This window comes from Saimiri boliviensis, chromosome 13, assembly GCF_048565385.1.
Source record: "Saimiri boliviensis isolate mSaiBol1 chromosome 13, mSaiBol1.pri, whole genome shotgun sequence".
NCBI lineage: Eukaryota > Metazoa > Chordata > Mammalia > Primates > Cebidae > Saimiri > Saimiri boliviensis.
The window spans coordinates 38,703,929-38,727,557 of NC_133461.1; positions in this window are offsets into that span (position 1 = coordinate 38,703,929).

Genomic DNA, 23,629 nt, shown 5'->3' on the forward strand with positions numbered 1-23,629 from the left:
CTCTCAGTGTTGAAATACCACAATTACAGGTCATTTTCTACGTCACAATGATAAACCTGGTATGCTGTACCTCATAGCTAGATAAATCCACATAATACATTCAAATAAGTTTAAATTTCTTGTTAAAATCACGTGTGAGAAGTTTAGTCATTATTTATACTCGATGTTCGCTCATCCATTCATCTTTTTTTCCCTCATTTCAGAGAATTGACCAGCTAATTAAGAGAAAGATTATTTGACACAGAACAAATGAAGCACAAATGAGATCTAGGGAAATACCTCCAAGAGATATAGGAAGGTGTGAGAGGCATTAAAAAGATCCTTCCACATGCATTTTGCTTCTATGATCTACTCTCAGTGTCTGTACCATGCAAATATCTTGATTCTCATATGCTCATCCTTCACTGAGTGCCATTGTGGATGCTTGCTTTAGTTAAGCACAAAACCACCACAGTGTTGGCCTTCATGTATTATTTTATAAAAGCATAACTACCAGAGCTAATGCATGGCTTACAGGAAGTTCTATTTCAACTAAGTGAAGAACTCACTCTTTTACAAGCTAACACATTGTATGCATTTGTAACATGCAGTTTTAAAAAGTAGCTTATTTATTGGGAAGTGGTATATCCAAATCCAAGTAACAGCGCTAGTAGATGCCCTCCAGTCCTCAAAGGTCCTCCTTAAGAGGGATGTTGTTGGCCATAGAGACAATTACTTTCTTAGATAAGTCTGAATCACTACTGGACTGCCACCTTCAATAACTTGTTTAAGGAAGAAGTCAAGGAGCTGGGTCAAATCTCAAAGCATCTTATGAGCAAACCAGTTACTTAACATATCAGTTCCTGCTAGGGGCCAAGATTCAAGAAGTTTGGAACTGCTTAAAATGGATTCTTCTTCTCAAGATTTTTACATCAAAATAATATTCCATTCACATAGCCAACTTTTCAGAAAAGGTGGCTGCTTTATTGGTTATATGCTTCATCTCACAAGTAGAACAATGTAGAGAAACCATAGCCCAAAAGCAAAAATCAAAAACAAGCTTATGAGTATGAATATGTTTTTATTGAAAGTAACTAGGAAAGTGAAACAAATATCTGATAAATGTTGTTTAGAAGCATCAGAAAGATTAAAAAAAATAATTGCGAGAGGAAAACCCAGAGAAGTGAGACCAATTTTCAACCAGAAATAGACTGACCTGAAAGAAACCTAATCCCAGACTCAAATCACCTCAGTCTCTGGTCAAGGTAAGGTTGTATAGAAGTAATAGTTCCCATATAGTCATGATAATTAAATTTAAATATTTTCTTGTGGCAAATAACATTTCCTTACACATCAAAACATACAATAACTAATACTTAATAGAAAATATCCAGAAAGGTAAAAGATGAAATAGTGTGAGTTAACAATCAGGAGAAGCAAAACTTTAGAAACAAACTCATATGATATTACAATAGAGTTAATGGATATAAGCTGTAAAAATGTAGTTTTAAACATTGAAGAAAAAATAAAAAATTATGGCAGAAAACCAAAATACTATAAATGTAAACCATAAAGTAATTCCATACCTGAAAAATAAATAATTACAGCAAAGAAATTATTGGACTACACACACACACACACACACACACACACACACACACACACACCTATAAATGAAAGTTTTAGAAATTAAAAGAAAACAAAGAAATCCAATAGATAGGCTTAATAGCATATTAGATATAGGAGAAAAAAGGATCACAGAATTTGACATTGGAAATTAAACCAATTGAAGCTCAATAAGACTCTTGAATAGAATAATAAAAAGAATCATAAGAGGTATAGGAAACCTGGTAAAATACTCTCACATATAAATAATTGAAGTCCAGAAAAAAGTAGGAAAGAAAATAGATTAGAAAGAATATTTTGAAAAATTTTGACTTACACCTTTCTAAAATTATTTCAAGAGATCAAATTCCTGCTTTTAGAAACTCTATAAATACCAAACAGAATAAATACAAGAAGAAAAGAAAAAGTAGCTATAACATATTGTAATATCAGAAAACCAAAGATGAGCAGAAAAATCATAAAAGTAACAAGAAGGAAAATAAAGCCATTATTCTCAAAACACTAATAATAATACACACAGCTGATTGAAAGAAGAAATGATGACAAAGGCTAAAAGAATATAACTGACAAGCTAGAATTTTATGCGAAAAAAATATAAATATACACACTAAGAGCTAGAGTAGGCTCATGTGCCATAGTTAAATCTGCTTCAAAGAAACACAATAATATAATGTGGAATGTAAAAATGTATGTAGAATTACAGTATTAAAAAATCAGACTACAAAATGCAGACAGAAAAGGGCCATTAAAGTCGTTAATGTTCTTGCATTCTCTAGTTAAATAGTAGAAGTTGCATCATGTTTCATCATGTTTGATTTTAGTAAGATTTACTAAGATTTTACTTTTAATAAGATAAATGCCAAAATCTCTAAAACAGAAATAACAAATGCATATATAATTAATAAGCTAATACAGGCTAAAACAGTATAATAAAATATGTATTTGTTTAAGTCAAGAGGAAAAAGAAAAAAAGAAACAAAAATTTAATGGTACAAATAGAAAATAAATAGTAACATTGTAGTTTTTAACTCCCACATGTAAACAATCATGTTAAATACGGAATTTAAACTCTAATTAAATCACAAAGATTGACATACAACATTGAAACAAAACATAAAGCAAAGAACTAACTGTATGCAACAAAAAAGAAATATCTCAAATACAAAGTTAATGATAAGTTATATATGCAAAGATGAGAACTCCACTTACAGATAGTATGTAGAAAGTTCTACCAAGTGATGGATTTGTCAAAAATAATTAAGATCAGACTAAATGCTGAAATATTTTGTATAACATCAGAAATTTGTGGAGACAAGTACTACAGAAACTAAAATTTTCTCTCATAGAAGAGGTAAATCAATAATCTGCATTTTTTAAAATTGGAGACATCTTGCAATTTTGTGCATGGTATGGAGGCTCAGAATCTGGGCATGCAATAGATGACTGCTAAGGTACAGAGAATTCAGATGAGGTGATTGCAATTTCAAAGTATATGTACATAAGCCTCTGTGTGTTTGTATGTATGTATGTGTGTGTGTGTGTGTGTATAATATACACAATAATATGAACATATATACATACATATGGCATGTATCTTTATAAAATATACATGTGCACTACACATACACACATACACACACATATACACTTTTCTATGTAGTTCCCATTGCAGCTAGTAATCTTTAATTTGTCCTGTAGAATCAAGCTACTGTATAGCATTATTTTATTTCAGCCTGGATCCTGTTACTATTTATTACAAAACAAGTCTTCTAGCAATGATAATTCTCCATTTTTGTTCTATTTGGAAAGTTATCACTTTTCCCGTATTTTTGAAAAATAGTTTTGCTTTAAATAGAATTCTTGGTTTACAATCTTTAACTATCAGCACTTTAATTATGTCATTCCATTGCTCTCTGCCTTCATGGTTTTTGGTAAGAAAGCAGCAGTTAATCTTACCAAGGTTCCTTGTACATCATTGATCACATCTCTATACATGCTTTCAAGGTTCTCTTTAGACTTTTTTTTTCTTTGCATTTTAGATTTTGGGGTACATGCAAAGAGCATGCAAGATTGTTGCATAGGTACACACATGGCAGTGTGATTTGCTGCCTTCCTCCCCATCACCTATATCTGGCATTTCTCCCCATGTTATCTCTCCCCAACTCCCAACCCCAACTTGTCCCTCCCCTTTTTCCCCCCAACAGACCCCAGTGTGTGATGCTTCCCTCCCTGTGTCCATGTGTTCTCATTGTTCAACACCCACCTATGAGTGAAAACACGTGGTGTTTGATAGACTTGTTCTTTTAATGATTCATTACAATGTATCTGGGAGTGAATATCTTTGAGTTAATCTTTCTTGAAATTTGTTTAGTTTCTTGAGTGTGTATATTAATGTTTTTCATCCAATATTGTAAAATTTTATTAGTTAATACTTTATATATTTTTTTCATTCCTTTATTTCTCTCCCCTCTCTGTTATTCCCATTTTATGTTATGTTGGCATACTTAATTGTGTCCCACAAGTATCTGAATATGTTCATTTTAAATTTTTCTTTATTCTTTTTTTCTGTTCTTCACAGAGAATAAATTCAATTGACTTATCTTCATCTTCACAAATTTCTTCTTCTGCCAAAGAAAATCTTCTATCAAACCATTTTAATAAATTTTTCTTTTCAGTTATTTTAACTTTCAACTTCAGAATTTCTATTTGGTTCTTTTTACACTTTTAAAAAAATTAATATTCTCTATTTGGTGTGACATCATTCTCACAATTTCTTTTAAGTCTTTTTTTTTTCCAGATACGGTTTCTTGCTCTGTTGCCCAGCCTGTTACCGAATCATAGCTCACTGTAGCCTCAAACTCATGAGTTCAAGTATTTCTCCCACCTCAGCTTCTTGAGTAGCTGGGACTACTAGGTCCCAGATATAATGAAGTGTCATCATATCTGAGTAATTTATTTTTTAATTTTTACTTTTTGTAGAGATGAAGGTCTACCTATGTTGCCCAGGCTCACCTTGAAATCCTGGCTTCAAATGATCCTCCTGCTTTGACCTCCCAAAGAGCTGGGATTACAGGTGTTAGACACCATGTCCAGCCACTTTGTTTCTTAAGACACAGTTTCTTTTAGTTTTTAAACATATTTTAAAATAACATATATATTCCTTGCCTCCTAAGTATAACATCTGGGCTTCCTCAGGGATTATTTACTTTTCTTTTTCTATTGACTTATTCCCTTATTTATAGGCTATATTTTCTGGGGTTTTTTTTTTTTGCATGGTTCATAATTTCCTTTTAAAAACTATACATTTAAAATAATCTAATATGAACCCTCTCTAAGTCAGATTCTCTTCTCTCCTCAGGGTTTTGTGATAATACGGTGGTGGTGGTTGCTGTTGCTGTTTGATTGTTTAGTAACTTTCTGAATTAATTGCACAAAATCTAATTTTTTAATAATATGTAACCACTGACCTCTCTGATTAATTTGCCTAGTGGTCAAGTAGTTATTGAATAATGATTTCTTTAAATTGCTGGAACCAATTATTCTCCCTATCTTTTTTGAGGGGTTCTGTGTAGAGTGAAAACTTAACCTTAGTCTTTACTTTCTCCTTGAACAGAAGCATTGAGAGGTGAGAGCTTAGGAATTTCTTAGGTCTTTTCTAAGCCGGTGCACAGCCATGGCTATTCACACAGTCCCACTAATGTGCATGACCTTCTAGAGTGCCAGTAAATACGTTGACCCTTATAAAAGTCTTAAATGAACACCTCATTTTCAGTTTCTCTTTTAATCTTTTTGTTTAGCTTTGTTGTTTGTTCCAACTCTTATATCCACCTCAGGCAATTGTGTCATTAAACAATTGCTGCTGATTGTTTTTAACAAATGCTCCCAGGGAAAATGGTGTTTATACCATTTGAGTAGAGTCTGGGTTAGGTCAAATAATGATAAATTCTGGAAGTGGGGTTTTGGAGGAAACTACAAGACATCACAAATAATGATAATTCTCTGGGAATAGGGCTTGAGAGGAGCTTCAATGTCATTCTGGCCCTTTCAGTGGCTGTCAGGCTGCTGGTTCTCACTGTGATTGTAAGGACTAGTGGTTTTCAATAGCTCAGGGGAGAGAGACGTGAATAAGGCAAGTTAACATGTCAAAAAGGACACTGTAATTGCCAAGATTCAATTAGTTTTCTTTAATAAATACTCTCCAACTTTTTCACTTCTTTGATTAATATACAGAGTTCTAAAAAAGTTGATTTAATGACATTTTGCCAATGTTTTCATTGCTTTGTTGGAGAAGTTTTTTGGAATTTTCTACTCACAAGGTTCAGCAATTTCTACTGACATCACTCTGCTTAAGGTCAATCAACATTATTCTTAGTGAGAAAATAATAGGAGCTTTTCTCTGAGCTTAGGAAATAAAGAAAGAATCCTCACATTTATTACAAATATTTGGCATTATATACAATGCAAAAATAATAATAGTATGAAAATTTTCTGTATTATTTATATGCAGAGAGAAATAGAAATTGATTATTATTTATTCACTAGTTATGTTCTATAAAGTCATTGTAAACACTTAATTAGCAAATATTGAACAATTGCTTTTACGAGAAATATAGGGCTAGGTTTCTGGGAGCCTCTGGTCATGTCATTTTTATCACTGATCAGTATATAAAATAGTTGTATATGTATTTCCATATAAAGACCCCTATTAATAATAATATTTACCACTGGTTTATTGCATTGAACCCAGATCCAGCAGCACTATTACTGGTGCCAGAAGAAAGCTTATCTAACAATGGATTTTCTTCCTAAGGTTCATCCTAGCCTTCCTCTTCTTATGAGCACCAGATAACACTTCAGCACTGGATTTGGAGCCTATTTTAAGCAATCAAACCACCAATGAAAAGTACAAAAATGCAAATAATGTGGCTCAGATAGACTGCAAAAAAGACACTTATTTATAGTGTATGACCTAAAACAAGAAGATAGAGCTAGGTATATGTGTGATAGTGACTCAAATTGTTCATCACTCTGTTTTTGTTTGCAAATGACCACAAAAGTGCCATGAATATTGATTTCAGGTTTACAAACAAATTATCTCAAGTATAAATTTATAATTATTGCACATGTAAATAACGAGATTCAACTACACACATACACACATATACACACACACATACACACACACACACACACACACACACACACACACACACACACATATATATATATATATAGTTTGTTTGCTTGTTTGTTTGTGATAGAGTTTTGGTTGTTGCCCAGGCTGGAGTGCAGTGGCACAATCTCGGCTCACTGCAACCTTCACTTCCCAGGTTCAAGTAATTCTCCTGCCTCAGCCTCCTGAGTAGCTGGAACTACAGGTGACTGCCACCATACCTGGCTGAATTTTTGTATTTTAGTAGAGACAGGGTTTTACCTTGTTGCTCGGGCTGGTCTCGAACTCCTGAGCTCAAGCGATCCTCCTGTCTCGGCCTCCCAAAGTGCTAGGATTACAGCCATGAGCTACTGCTCCTGGCTACATATATATATTTAAATTAACCCTATGAATTGGTAAGTAAAATTAGGAAGGTTTCTAGATATATGGTTGATTTACAGAAATCAAAGGATTTTGTAAATAACATGAAATGGTAATTTGAAAATATTACAGAAGCATACTATTTTCTATGGCATCAGTGAAAGATCAAATTCCTATAAAGAAATCTAATAAAAGATGTATAAGTCCTTGTCAGAATAGTATAAAATATCATTATAGTAATGCATTGAAAAAGTTGCTATTTTAGAGTTGAATCTTTGTAATTGATGCATATACTGGATTCAATTATATAATCAAATTGCAAAACTTTAGTAGTTTATTTTTGTGGAAAATGACAAACTTTTAAAAGTATGTATGAAAATATAAACAGTCAAAAAGAATCAAGATTAAGTTGAAATGCTAACTAAGATGAATGTTCTGCACGAGATAATCAAGCCTTCCTATTGGGAAACCAAATACCACATGTTCTCATGTATAAGTGGGAGCTAAACTGTGGGTACACAAAGGCATGCAGAGTGGCTTAATGTCATTGGGGGCTTAGAATTGAGGAGGTTTGGAGGATGGTGAGAGATTAAAAACTACCTTTGGGTACAATGTACACTACACAGGTAATGGGTGCTCTAAAAATCCAGACTTCACTATACAGTTAATCATGTACCCAAAACCATTTATATACCTAAAGCTATTGAAATTTTAAAAACTAAAAACAAACTCAGAGTTTGGTTGTTTAAATATACATCTTGTATATAATGAAAATATATATATTAAAAAATATTTAAAAATCAAGCCATCTTAGAAGGCTACAATAATTATTGAGGATAATGTGGTATCAGCAGAAAGTCAGATATTAAACAATTGGAATAGGATAGAGAGTTCAAATTCATATTCACACACAATTTTGTAAAGATAGCACCACAGAACAGACAAGAAGAGACAATCTTCACTAAATGAGCAAAAGTGATAGGGCAAATTAAAATTTAGAACTTTGCTTTATTAAATGACAACATTGATAAAGTATAAATACATTTATCAATGTATTTGAGAAAAAAATACTTATTTTGTGAATAATAAAAAGACTGTCAGGCCGGGCGCGGTGGCTCAAGCCTGTAATCCCAGCACTTTGGGAGGCCGAGGTGGGTGGATCACGAGGTCAAGAGATCGAGACCATCTTGGTCAACATTGTGAAACCCCGTCTCTACTAAAAACACAAAAAATTAGCTGGGCGTGGTGGCGCGTGCCTGTAATCCCAGCTACTGAGGAGGCTGAGGCAGGAGAATTGCCTGAACCCAGGAGGCGGAGGTTGCGGTGAGCCGAGATCGCGCCATTGCACTCCAGCCTGGGTAACAAGAGCGAAACTCCGTCTCAAAAAAAAAAAAAAAAAAAAAAAAAAGACTGTCAACTCACTAAAAACATGAGACTAAGTAGGCAAATCACAAAATAGTAAATCTGCATAGCCAATAAATATTTTTAAAAAGGCATTCATCATAATTAGAAATAATGGGGTCAGATGCCATGGCTCATGCCTGTAATCCCAGCACTTTGGGAGGCCAAGGTGGCCGGATCACTTGAGGTCAGGAGTTAGAGACCAGCCTGGCCAAAATGGTGAAACCCCGTCTCTACGAAAAATACAAAAAGTAGCCAGGCATGGTGGTGCACTCCTGTAGTCCCAGCTACACAGGGGGCTGAGGCAGGAGAATCACCTGAACCCGGGAGGCCAAGGTTGCAGGTGAGCCAAGATTGTGGCATTGCATTCTAGCCTGGGTGGCAGAAGGAGACTCCATCACAAACAATAAAAAGATAGAAAAGTAAATTAAGCCATAATAATGAGTTATCACAAACTCACACGAAAGCTACAATTTAAAAGACTGACAACTGCTAAGGATGTGGGACCACTAGAACTATAACATACTCCTGGAGAAAATGCAAACTTGCACAACCATTTTGGGAATCTACCCAAAATTATCTACTAACCTGAATAAATGCTTACTCAGTATAGTAGCATTTCTAAGCCTAGGTATCTACCCGACAGAAATACATTCATGTCTAGGTCTAAAGAAGGATAAATGATATGCACAGCCATATTTTTTATGAGAGCCCAAAGCTGGAAGCTACTCAAATGTCCATTAACAGTAGCAGAGATTAGAAGAAAAAGTGTTTATTCACCAATGGTGCCATATACTACTGATGAAATGTGCTGCAGCTACAAGCAATGCCATAGATGAATTTTGTAAACATTGTAGTAAGTGAAAGAAACTAGATCTGAGAGAGCACATGTTGTAACACTCCATTCACATATAGTTGAAAATCAGGCAAAAGTACTCTCCTCGGTTACAATTCAGGTCATGGTTTTATTTTTCTGGAAAAAGGGACGCAGTGATTAACAAGAGCATGGGGAGAGCTTCTCTGATATTGGAGAATTTTATTTCTTAAATTTGGTAGTGAATATATGTGTGTGTTCATTTCTTAGAGACCCATTGGTCAATATTCTTATCAGTTTAGCATTTGAGTATGTTTTATTTGAAGAATTATTTTTTAATCACATCACACAATTTGATGGGCATTTTTGTGGGACCAAGTTCTGCACATGAGACAGGTATAGGTGCTACGAGTGCAAAAATTTGTGAAACAAAACATCTTTCCTTAAAAACCATAGAGCTGGCTGGGTGCAGTGGCTCATGCCTATAATCCCAGCACTTTGGGAGGCTGAGGCGATCAGATCATCTGAGGTCAGGAGTTCAAGATAAGCCTGGGCAACATGGTGAAACCCTGTCTCTACCGAAAGTACACGCAAAAAATAGCAGGGCATCGTGATGGTCACCTGTAATCCCAACTACTCGGGAAGCCGAGGCAGGAGAATCTCTTAAACCCGGCAGGTGGAAGTTGCCATGAGCCAAGGTCATGTCACAGTACTCCAGCATGGGTGACAGAGTAATGCTTTATCTCGAAAGGAAAAAAAAAAGAAAAAAAAAATAAGCATAGAGACTGCATACTAAAGCAGACAGCTATTCTGCATTATTCAGTTCCATAATTTTATTTTCTTTCAAAAGCAGGTATTTTACTACATACAAAACTCAACATGAAACCTCAAGAAAAATTATTCGCCTGACCTAGCTCTTACTAGCCTATTGTCACTCAGTTAGGGAGTGATTGGAAGTGAAATAAATTTGGTGGCATCAAACGTACACAGTTATAGAAGTATTTGTATCAGAGAAACCAAGTATATTCTCAAATGTTTATAATTTTTAATCTCTAGTATTACAGAGGATAAAATTAATAAGGAATGGAAAACTCTCTCTTTTCACAATCATTAGTTATATCAAATCTTCTATGCACATTTGTAATTGAAGGATGACGACACTTCCCTATCCTCACAACTTAGCTTGAGCTTTTGCATGCTAGAAATGAAAAGAGTGGCTTGCCTTGTCACATAATCGTCACTGCCTTAAAAATAAAGCCATCACTAAGAAAAAGTATGTGTATATTTCACTCTGAATCAGTTATTAAGGTAGTTGAAAATGTGCATTCTGTTACTCTCAACTTACAGAAGAGTGACTGAAACATGGGCCCTGGACTTAAGTGCCTGGGTCCATATCCATATCCTGGCATTTTCACTTACTAGCTATGTTGCCTTTAGCCAGTTACTTATCCTCTCTCTGTCTCAGTGTCCTCATTATCAAAATAGTGATAATAATAGTAGCTATGTCACCAGATTGCTGTGGGGATTAAAGGACTCGGTACATGTAAAATAGTTAGAAAAAAATCAAATAAAGCTATGATTATTATATTTTATATGGTATTACTTAATGGCTGGAAAGAAGCCATTATCTAGTAAAATAATTGTCTCATTCACACTCAATATCATTAAGTAACCTTGGAAGGGAAACCATGACACAGAACGATATCTCCCATATTTATTATAAAATGGCTAGCCACAAAGACATCTTAATTCTCAACATTTTATAAATGAAGAAAACAACTGAATATCCATAAATCAGTTTATTCCTCTGATATAAACAAATTACTTGACCTGGTAAATCAAATGAAAACGGAGTCCCAAATTATTTCTATGTAGTAGGTGTGATACTGTGAATTGATGTATGTGGTAGTGTATGGGTCTTTGCTTTCTTAGTAAAGCAGTGTCAAGCAGTAATTTATACTGAAGAAGAACAACAACACAGAGTCAATAAGTCAATCACAGGTTTTTGTTCTAGATAGAGTTGTGGTTTTATGAATCAGCATCATTGTGATATTTATTTGTTTATTTATTTATTTATTGAGACAGAGTCTCACCCTGTCACCCAGGCTGTAGTATAGTGGCTTGGTCTTGGCTCCCTGCAACCTCTGCCTCCCGGGTTGAAGTGATTCTCATGCCTCACCATCCTGAGTGGCTGAGATTATAGGCATGCACTACCATACCTGACTAATTTGTATATTAGAGAAGAGACAGGACTTTACCATGTTGGTCAGTCTAGTCTCGAACTCTAGCCCGCCTTGAACTCCTAAAATTCTGGGATTATAGGTGTGAGCCACCATGCCTGACTTATTGTGATATTTATAGGTGTATTATATATTTATTTAAAATGAGTTAATGTTTGTGTTAGATATTTAGACATGGAGCTACGGGTAGGTATTACGAGGTTTCCATAGGAATGTGAAAGTACATATAAATATTTGAACAATTGTTTTCCTGTTTTATTTTTGACCTGGATCAATTATGAGGACTACTAAAATGAATATTTTCCAAACATATTAAGTTTATAACATTTTACAAGCATATATAGAATGTAATCCTTTCCTTAGTTTAAATGAAATGAGCCAGCCTGCTTAAATCACCTGGCAGAGGCTATATAGCTTGCCAGACATGGAGCTGAGACTCATATTTTCACCACCTGTTTGTAAGTCTTGGATTCTTTCCCCTTCGCTCTGCTAAAAGTCAGAAAGAATAAAACTACTGAAAAATGGTATATGGTAGAATTAGATGACTACCAAGGTCTTTCATTCCTGGGTGTCTAGGAAATTCAGTAGACAATTAACAATGATGGTTTCTGATTTTATCAGAAGGAAGATACCCTCAAGTCAGCATCTAAGCATATATTTAACCTTGATCTATTAAATTTAAAATATATCGGTAGCAGTTGGAAGCAATCCAAAGATGACTAAGTAAAGGTTTTGTTCTTGGAGATTTGCAACGATATAGCTAGCCAATGCCCTTCTTTCCAGGTGCAATGATTTTTGCCACATTCTGAGTTGCTAAGGCCTTTAATTCTAGCCCTTTTCTCTTTCCCTTCAACCCCTCTCTTTCCTACATTGCAATCACTTTTCTATCCAATTACACTGCATTCTCAGGAAGCTTTCTTTCTTCTGTTTGGAATGAAAAAAAAAAAAAAAAAAAGCCAGAGTTGGCTTGCTTTCATGATTGGCTGCTAAGGTAGTGAAATAAAATGAATGTCCAAGGGAATTGTATATTATTGTGTATTTGGTTGCACATACAGAATAATTCCTTCAGGTATTTTAAAAGGAGAGCACTTAAAATGTACTGTTAGAAACTATCCCGTCTTTCTTGTCTTTTAATTTTTTCCTGTTTTTTTCCCCCCTCTAAACATTTAAAGGTTCTCCATGTTTCCTCTTAGAAGATCTTGAAAAATTTAAGTGCTTTAAATGTGCTGTTTCTTCCTTAAACCTTTTTTATATTTTCATATTGATATATGGTTAATATATGTTTTTTATCCTCCCCACCAGCAACTTATATATGTGGTTGAAACCATCTGTACTACTGGAATGAAAGCACTTTTACAAGAGAGGCAATGCAAGTTGTGTTAATCATATGTGTAGAACAAATTAAGTTTTATGCCAGTTGCAAAGAAGAATGTGGTTCACTATTTTTCCTCTGAGCATGTGATCCTGAGAGGGTAAGGAAGAACAGTGAGGAGAATAATAGAAATAAAATAAGCTCCTTTGGTCTCTCTATGCCTTCCTGTGTCCACTTCTCTAGGGTTTCTCTTCCATACATCCATTCAAGAGTGTTTCCTCTAATGGAGACTGCTTGGTATATGGTCAAGAGTAAAAAATGCCTACAAAGCAGGCACTGTAGTTGTTTGCTGGATATTATTCTAGACTCTTCCTCTAATTTTCTGAGGTTAAAACTTGAAATAACCACTTAGATTTGCAGTATTCTTCACCTGCTGAATGGAGTGAAAACCACTATTTCTTTGTTCATAGGCTTATTGTGAGAATTAATGTGAAGTAGAATGAGAACATTTTGAAATGAACAAAGAATACAGAGATTTAGAATGTTATCAACACTATTTCTTGTAATGATATAGTTCCGAATCCCCTAATCTCAGATTTGTAATAACCTTAGTTCTTCATATGTCTTCCAAAGGGGTATGGCAAACACTTCTGAATTTTAAATTGAAGTGGTTCACGAAAATTTTTAATTAATAATAATAATTATATACAGTTCATCTCTCTATCTTTTTAAGTGGAGCACCTGGCACATAGTAGGCACTGAATGCATATTGGTTAAATTTAGTCAAAAATTTCTAATTGGAAAAGTGATTTCAATATGGAGTAAAAAACCACTGACAGAAAATCGAATCAATTTCTAGTTGTGATGTATTTTCAGGTCAAATTTGAATACACTTCAAAACAATTTTGACTCCCCATAAAAATAGAATTGTGATCAATTATTTCCTAGGCAAACTACACTCCAAAAAAGTCCAAAACTGTTGTTAAGATGTGTGAAACAACCTTCCCTGCATTGAAAGGCTTTAGACTTCTTTGCTCATTTCATTTGTTTTGACCATGTTTTCTGAAGCATGCCTTCTGCTTTCAAAAAAGTAACTGTCATTTGTCATTATGGAAATTCCATCTTTCTCTTATAATTCTCTTTAATATCCAGCTCACTTTTTTTTTGGTATACTATGTTAAACAGATAATCAAGATTATAAATTCAGTATGGCTCTTAGAAGGATGTTCTTTATCTCTGAAGGTGGTCTATTTTATCTCTGGTCTACCTTATCTGAGTGTATTCTAGAGAGAGGTTTCTTTGGGTACCTGGATTTTGTGACATTCTTTTGCTTAACTACAAATGTTTAAGGCCTATCCTACTCTTAGGCTGACTACCTCCAGGAGGTAACATAATAAGTAACCTTGGCATAAATATATCATTATTATATATGATCTGATTAGCTGTGAATTCAGTTCTTGGTCATCTACATATAAGATGTGTGTAAAATAAAACAATTACACTTCTAAATTTCTTGTAGTATTATAGGCTAAAAATAATATATTTTTTAACAATATTGTAATTTTATGTTTTGTTAGGAGTTTTCATCCAATATTGACTGAAAAGATCAATAGACTATCTCAGCATGTTATGCTGTGCATTTATTTTACGGTTGCCACTGATGCAATAAAATTAAATTACAGTACTTCATCAGCCCATACTATCCTGTACTTAATTTACTTACAGTGTCATTTCCAACAATATCTGATAGATTCTGTGAAAATAACAAAGAAAATTCCCCATTGAGTGAGAAGGTGGAAGTCAGTGGGAAACAAAGGGATAAGATGTTATGCAGTATGAAGGAGAAACATGTGGTCTCAGTTCAGTGTGGTGGGAGGGTGCATGTCTGTTTCAGCCACCTTCATCATCCTACTTCATTTTTTGTATTTGATACCCAGTGTCACTGATATCAACATTCTTGAAATTCCCAATAAAAACATTATTGACACTATCAACATTAGATTGTAATTCAAATAATGCAGAATGTCTTCACAAGAGCTTCTCAAAATATGAAGGATATTACCTGGTTTGGAAATTATGTCTGGAACCTAATGTTTTCCCCTTTATGTGCAGTTATTTATTGGGACAGAACAGTGCAGACTATATTGGTGCAGATTTATTCATTAATTAATTCATGCATCAGACTACTCATTCAACAAATGTTCATTTAATGTCTTTCAATTACCTTACGGTGTGTTGGGTCTTGGGGATGAACTCCATCTTGCAGCCAGAAGAGCGGCACTAACAAGTATAATACAATAGCAGTAGATAGTGAATTTAATAGAGGAAAATGCATTGTTGTCTGCCTAAGAGGGTCAGTATTATAAAGTATGTGTTGATTTACTAAGTTTTAAAGAAAGGATAGGAATATCCCAGGAAGAAAAGTGGGAAAGTGTATTCTAGAGGGAGGAACCTAAATGTACAAAAATCAAGTAAGTGTGAGAAAAAGAAGATGCAGTGGGAACTCTATTAATACTTAGGTATTGTTGGAGTCTGGCACATAGTAAATGCTCAGTAAAATATCACATTGTTGTTTTTATCATCTAGTGCAAGGGATTGGAAAACAAGAAAAATGCCTACACAGATTCAGTGTCAGTACTTTTATTAATGTGATTGCTTCCCATATTAATGATGACTGAAGTTCTTCCTTTTTATTTCATATTAAGACCATGATAAGGTCAAGGTGACATGGAAAATGTTATTTAATTCAAATTTAGTTTTTACAAAATACATAAAATTAGATTCATATACATTCTCCTTCTCCTCTTCTTCCCTCCTCCCACTTTTTCTTTTCAGGGTATTTGGATACGACCCATATCTCTGACTTTGACCTAATATATTTAGAAAGAGCCGAGATGTGTATGTGAAATTTGAAGATAACATGTCAGCTTTCTATGGGAGTGCTCAGGACAAGGCAGAGAATCTATTTCTTTGTAGTACAAATTAACACACTAGTTGCCCCAACAAATTTCCAAATTATTTCTTTTTTTGGCTTTTACTTAATACCTTAAATTTTACTCTAGTGTTCTAAGTTCCCAAATAACACTCTCTGGCTCCACTCCAATCTTACCTGGGCTCTTTCTCACCAATTACTCAGGTTCATTGGTCTGTAATCATTAGTTTCTTTCTTTTTGCTCTCTGTTAATGCCCTGCAAATCTCCACTCTCTGCCCTCCACTCCCCCAAGGTCCCAAAAGCCTGGGCAGACTTGCAGCTATACCACACCCACTTCTGCCTCTAATCCTGTCACCATCTAGCTTTGGTACCAGAGTCTTTTATTTTGATAATTCTCTTGCCATTCACCTCAATGCACTTATTCTCTCACCTTTCCATCACACCAAATCTCAAAAACATTAGCCCTGGTTAATGCTATCTTTTCCCACTCTTTCTCAGAGTTTTAGAACTGCTAGAAAAAATACACATGTATGATGATTGGTGCCATTATTGATATGGACAAGAGACAGGGGAATACTGGATAGAAGAGGGTGGTTTCCTGGCAAAAGGCCCAACCTCAAGCCTGAAGAGCTGTGATCACAAATGAGAACAAGCATTCCTGCTTTCATGCCCCAAAAATTACATTTTGGTCTACTACATCCCCCACATCCTGCTGCCATGTAAATCCGAGGCCTTAGTGGTTGCACAAACAATTGGCTGAACATCAAGATCAGCACACCAGGGGACCAGCAGACCAGCAACAGTGGAATAACGCAGCAGAGAAAGAGAGAAGAGGAGGGACATCTGGAAACTGAGGGAAGTTTGGCCTGGGGTGTTTGGAGAAGAGTCTGGTAGCTGTGTGGTCTGAATTGGACCACCTTCCCACTCCATTCCCTCTTCCAACTCCCAGTCTATCTCACTGAGAGCCACTTCCAACACTCAATAAAACCTTGCACTCATCCTTCAAGCCTGCATGTGATCTGATTCTTTTAGGGGCAAGAGCTCGGAATACAGAAGGCTATCACATTAGCCCTCTGCCCTTTTAATAACACAGAGTTTCCATTGAGCTAATTAACACACAAGTCATCTGCAGATGGCAAATATGAAAGAGCTTCATAACACACACTCACTTGAGGTTTGGGAGTCACCAGTGGACACTAGATACCCACCACTAGACACTGCCATGGGGCAGGAGCCTACAAGTGCCCACACTGGCCTCTGTACCTACATTTCTGCACGTGTGAGTTGTGGGGTGACCAAACAGGTGAGCCACCCCTGTTACATGTCCTGTGAGTGGAATCAGGGAACTCTCTCATTTCATTATAAATTCAGTTTATGTAACCTAAGCTAGAAGCTTCGTGTTTCAGGCCAGGCACGGTGGTTCAAGCCTATAATCCCAGCACTTTGGGAGGCTGAGGCGGGTGGATCATGAGGTCAAGAGATTGAGACCATCCTGGTCAACATGGTGAAACCCCGTCTCTACTAAAAATACAAAAAATTAGCTGGACATGGTGGTGCATGCCTGTAATCCCAGCTACTCAGGAGGCTGAGGTAGGAGAATTGCCTGAACCCAGGAGGCGGAGGTTGTGGTGTGCCAAGATCGCGCCACTGCACTCCAGCCTGGGTAACAAGAGCAAAACTCCGTCTCAAGAAAAAGAAGTTTCGTGTTTCAGATTGTTAAAAACTCTTCATGTGATTTCTCCCCTCCTTTTCCCTCTTCCTTTGTAAACAAATGGAAGATTTTATTTAGTTATCTATGTTTACTGTTGAAACTCTGGGAGTTAAAAAATAATATCCTTGCCTGTGAGCTTTTTATATGTGACCAAGAAAAAAAATGTTGGCTTTCTCTTCTATGTTGTTCTGCTCTGCTTCACATACAAGTATCTATAGAAGCCAACTGCTGTGTGGTTTCATGTAGATTCTCTTACCCATATTTTCACTTGATAGGAAAATTCAAGTCTCCAAGGATCAGGTAATGAAACACCCTTGCTTTTTTCTTCTGGCTTTCTGTTAGATAGAATTCTTCACCAAACAAAAACAATGGCATGCTTGGCACTTAGCTCTTCTCTAGTTCACATGCTAGCTGGACTTGGATATTCTGAAAATATTTCAGGTGAGGAGAGGAAACAAGGATTATGACATCTTTCTGACCATTGTCAACTTCAATTTTCTTGGTGCTGAGACATTTAACTCTCTAAAGCAAAACTTTCAAATTTATTTTCAAGTCCAAGAGAATCTAAGAAATTTGAGACTCAACTCATCTGGCTTTTTGCCAGGGCTTCAAAATCACAATCCTCGAATTAAATGTGAACTTTCCTGGCTGCACTCTGGAAAAAGGTTGACATCCCATAAGAACTCAACATATCTCATTGCTAGAGGGGAAAGTGTTATTCCAGAAATTTTAATGTGTTGCCACCTTCAACAATACTGCTCCACTAAGTCAATTTCCCCTCTTCTTTCCAAGCAATCCTTTGGTAATAATCTCCTGCAATTCTTCCAGTTGGCCAAGTTTTTTTCTGGAATGTAGACTTTAGTACTTACTATGTCCTCCCCCGAAATGATCTTTTCTTCCATCTTGCTTAATTTTATTCATATGTGTATTTAAGAAGCTCTTCTTTCCTTGAAATTATATTTCTACCAGGCAATATATCTGAAGTTAATATTTCACGTTGAAAACCTTTTATTGGTCACTTAATAAAAGGTTTTCAACATAAAGTAAGTAAGTAAGAAGTATATCAGTGTTCCTTAATAAATAATTTTATGTAATCATGTAAATATTAAAAAGTTTTTCTTTATTATTGCAATTACTGTAGATTATATTTGATCAAAATGGTGTAAATACTGTATTAAATTTTGGTAAATTATTATTTCACATTAAAAAGCAGAATATTCTTGGAACCCATCTCTTTATGGCACAAAAAAGCCCTTATTTTTGACTTTTTCAATTCATATATCTAGTTATTAATATTAATTATTTCTAGAATAAGAGTGAATTTGCCATCAATTCTCTTCTCAGTTTTAGTCCTTAGAGTCAGCTGGGGCTCCCTCCACAGCTGCAAGATGAAGCATGATAAACCTTTTACAGGTAAGTAAAACCAGCTGCAATTAGGTAATTCAGTGTTCACAGGCTATGAAACCTGTGAATAACAAGGACCACCTTTTCTCATGTGAGTATCTGTGGATTTTGGTATCCATGTGGGTCCTGGAACAAATCCCTTGTCGATATGGAGGAATGACTAGGAATGGATGGGGAAAAACAGACTTGTTATGTCAATGTCTTTCAGTGCTTTGACTTCCTTAGCAGTTTTAAGCAAAGAAACAAAATCAGTTGGTGATCTAGCATTAAAAATTGTTAATAATCTACACTCCAACAATTCAATTAGTCCTTCTTCAATTTTGTTTCAAGTTGTGATCCCAGAGACCAAAATAAATGCCCATTTATCAATAAAACACACCCAAAGATTAAGAAAACAAAGTTACCCACAGGTAGAGGGCTCAGGGTCTGGGTGGCATGGCAAATTTCTAAATTCCTATGACTTAACTCCCTAACAATAGGAGCTATCAGCCCTGATTTACAGCCTAGACTACTACAACTCTGATTGGTCAGAGGACCAGACCAGCCTTACAAGCATTCTTTCTTTTTAGATGATAAGCTATTGCAGACCATAAGTCAGTTTGCATCCTATAGTTTCATCTTTTGACACAAAGAGCCAAATTCCACCTCATTTTAACGCTAAAACTCTTCTCTAAAGTGAACATGCAATGCACGTTACATACATATCTTCTCATGCAATGTGCTCTGTTGCCCTCAAAACTGTGTATAGCTTTTCTCCCAAACCTGCTGAATATGTATGATACTGGCCCTGTGAAGCATACAATCCAATCTGTCCTTACCCTCTTCAAAGAGAGAGCAACTTTGGTCCACACTGGAGACTTTCTCTTCCCAGCTTGCAAACTGATATTGCTGATAAAGGTCTCCCTTCTACTATTTAGACATCTTGGAGGACTTCTGGAAGACAAAGGTAAATGTTAGGAAACTGATTTGTAAAAGGATTTCTTAGCATCAGAGTTATTCAGTTTCTCAACCCAGAAACTATCATTTCAAATTGTCCCTTTGTCTGGAGACCTGGAGGCAGGTTCTGATACTTCATCTAAGATAAAATGCCATAGTAAGTCTTTCTTTTTTAAAGTTAGAGAATGACTATTTTGAAAGACTAGACAGAAAAGGGAAATCTGGGAGAGAGATCAGTTTCAGGACAGAAGACATATGAACCACTGAAGATCTGGACATTGGTATCTCAAACACTCCTTAATCCTGCATAACGTTAGTAAAAAAAAATCATCCCTGAGAAGTATAAGAACCTCAGCAGAAAGACTGTTGCACATATCATACCCTAATAATTCCCTTTCTCATCCAGCATCATAATTACGAAATGTTTGTGTCTTCACTAGAAGGTGCATTTCTTAAGGACAGGATCTGTGTTGTTCAATTATCTCTTGTTTGCAAAATGTAACCCATATTTCATCAATGTTTGTAGAATGAATGCAATCAAAGAGTGGATTTTTAAAAATGACCAAGTAACTAAACTTTCTGTTTCTTCCAATTTTGTGCCTTCTTAAAGTAAAATTCCCTTCTGGATGAAAGAACACATGATCTATCCAACTTGATTATAAATTAGTCTAACAGTTCACTTGCTGAAAGCAGCATGTAAGATTAAAATAAAGAGGATGACAAAGAATCCTCCCAAATTGTGAAACAAGAGTACAAAGAGGAAAACGAGAGACAGATATGGCCAATTTCATCATGGGAACTTGAACACACCCTGTAGTGGAGGTGAAGTGAAATGGCTAAGGGCTTACTAGCATCCTAGGGTAATAGAGTCAGAGAAACAAAGAAACCTTGAGTTCAGTATTTTCTGAAGTGCTGGGGAAAGATAAAAGTCCCAACTAAAAGGTAAAAATGATATACACAAATTAAAGCACCTTTCACATCTGAAACTGCAAATTCATGGCAATAAAATTCTTCCTTTTCCCTGCCTGAGATCATTCTATTCAAGGTGAGTTCATTCTCTTATAGCTCCAAGGCTGATCTCCTACAATGATAAGGTCCTGGTTGGCTTTCCATTGCAGTAGGATCAAGTACAGGACCTTGTAAAATTAACGTTCCTCTGCTGCTCTGAAGATAAGTACTTGGCTGACCCCAGAAGTGCAAAGCTGACTGTACAGTTCACCTTCTTTCCATATCCCAATGTTGAAAGAAAGCTGAAATAGTGAATAATTTATCTTGCAGTGATAAGGAAAGTGGCCTTGTTGGTAAGGGCGTTGTGATGCTATCACCATCCATTCTGTGCATGAAAACCTATCAAGCGGTTTATGTTGTGTCTATTCCACTTTGGAAACAAACAAAAGAAATTAATGGAGGTCAAAGTGCGAAGGTTCAATTGGAGTAACCTGGGTCATTTTTTTAAGGTCTGATATTATGTCATTGATGATATCGATTATATCCCAAATGCAAGTTTCTCTGTGTGGGATTTCCTTATTTCTATCATCTAGCTAGTCAATTAAACTACCATGATTTATTGTGGACCAGGGAAACCACCACTAATAAGCTTTTCTATACAAGTACATTAGCCTTCAGTGTACCTGAAATTTGTGATTTCAATCCCCCCAATTTTTTCAATCCCCTCCTTTATCTTTTGGGGCGTATGTGTACCCATCACTAAAAAAAATTTCAGTAATTTGTCAGAAACATGTTTCCTGTCCATAGGCCAGAGATATAAGCAAGCAGTTGAAATTCAAAAACGTTGTGCTGCAATACAAAAATAATTGGGGGAATGTTGTGGTATTTCGGGTAGTCTGCATATGCCAGGGAGAGTTTTACTAAAAATTTTACATGTAAGTGCATTTTGGTGGTAAAATGTCAATAGAAATATATAATAAATAACAATAACGTAATTTTTTAAGACAATAAGGAGTATGTTATAGAAAGTATGTGTATTTCATCTTTGCCTGAGTGTCTAGTATAAGGAAAATAAATGGCCATAGAGTGGCCTAGTTAGGTAGGTAGAATGTCCATAATATTTGTGTGTTGTGCACAGAATTCAATTTTATTCTGTAGGTGATGGGAAGCCCTGAGAACAATGATCAGAATTGGGGCCCAATCACTCGCCCCTATCTTTTCAGGCACCTCTTTTTGCTCTATGCACAAGCATTTTCATTCTACATACAGGATATGCTTGCCTTTCTTTAGTATTTATGTTTTTTTTTTCCTCTCCCTGGGTGTATCTCATATTTTTTTCAAGCAAGCCATATATATGAAATGTATACAAATTCACTCATTTATATTTGAATAAGCCTACCAGTGGGATGGGATGGGACACACGTTGTGATTCTCTGAGTCCATGACAGAATGCTATGGATATAGAAAGAGTGCTAAGTTGGAAATGGGGGTGGGGGAGGCACAAACTGGAGAATGGAAATAATAATGAGCTGTAAGTGTAGATATTTCAATTTTGAAGAACATAATTACCGCTAATGATTTTTTTTTCCCTTCCTTGCCTTCTTTCTGAATAAGGATCTCTCTCCCACTAAATCAGTTTTAATCAAATTTTAAAAAGACTGAGAAACATTGACCAAGATTCACAGAGAATAACATAGGTAAGCCCTTCTGAATCCATATGGTTCTCTTGAAAATATTTCTAGTCTCCTTCCTGACTTACACCTGCAAGTTTTACCTAAATACCCGTGAAATGGGAAAAGTTCCCCTGTCACCCTTGCAGGTGTGTGACGGGGGTATGGCTCACTTCAGTGCCCCGCCGCACAAACCTCTAGGGAAGCATACGGACAGGCAGGGAGCCCCACGGCAGTGTGGAGGGGTGAGTGCTTACAGCTGAAGCTCCAGTGGGCCTGTGTTTCAAGGTGCTCTTTTAGTTGAGCTATCTGTGGGCAGCTCGTGTTAACCAGCTCAATTAGATCCTCTTCTTTGTCGCAACAACGGAGGGGCTTTCTTCCTTTTGGTGTACCAGGAAGAATCGGATCACATCTGAGCTTGGGGAATGAATACAAGGTTTTACTGAGCGGAGGTAGCTTCCAGCAGATGGGGGAAGCCAGAAGGGGATGGAGAGGGAAGTTTTCCCCTGGGGTCCGGCTGCTCAGTGGCCTGGGCTCTCCTGCGACTGCCCCAGCCAAACTCCTCATCGTTCTGTTCTGCCAGTGGGTCAGCGGCCTGCCGGTGCCTGTTGCTGTGACCTCTCCACGTCCGGCCGCTCTGTATGCCTCCGCCGATGCGCTCCTCTCCACGTCCAGTTGCCTTGTGTCTCCACATGCTCAGGTCTCGAGGGTTTTTAATAGGCACAGCTTGGGGGTGTGACAAGCCAGGGTGGCCTTGAGAAATGCAACATTTGGATGCAAAGACAAGAGCGCCTGTCCTGACCTAGGTCCATCGTCCCAAGTCCCGAGGATGGAGCTCCAGCCAGAGACCCGCCTTTCTCTACCCAGCGCTTCCCTGCCCATCTCCCATTTCACAATGGGCTCATCTTTGAGCATTTTTATCTTACTTTTATGGTGTATAAGGATCATTCATCTGGACTTCTTCCAGCTCTTAACTGTCTCCATTATTTTCCTGACATTCTACCATTAGTGTTACTTCCATCCTTGAGTCTCTTTAGTTTTTTTACCTATCTCGCAGCTGTGAGACTCTCTTTCCATGAAAACTATTAATAATTGATTATTTTAGAGGTATAAGTTTAAATC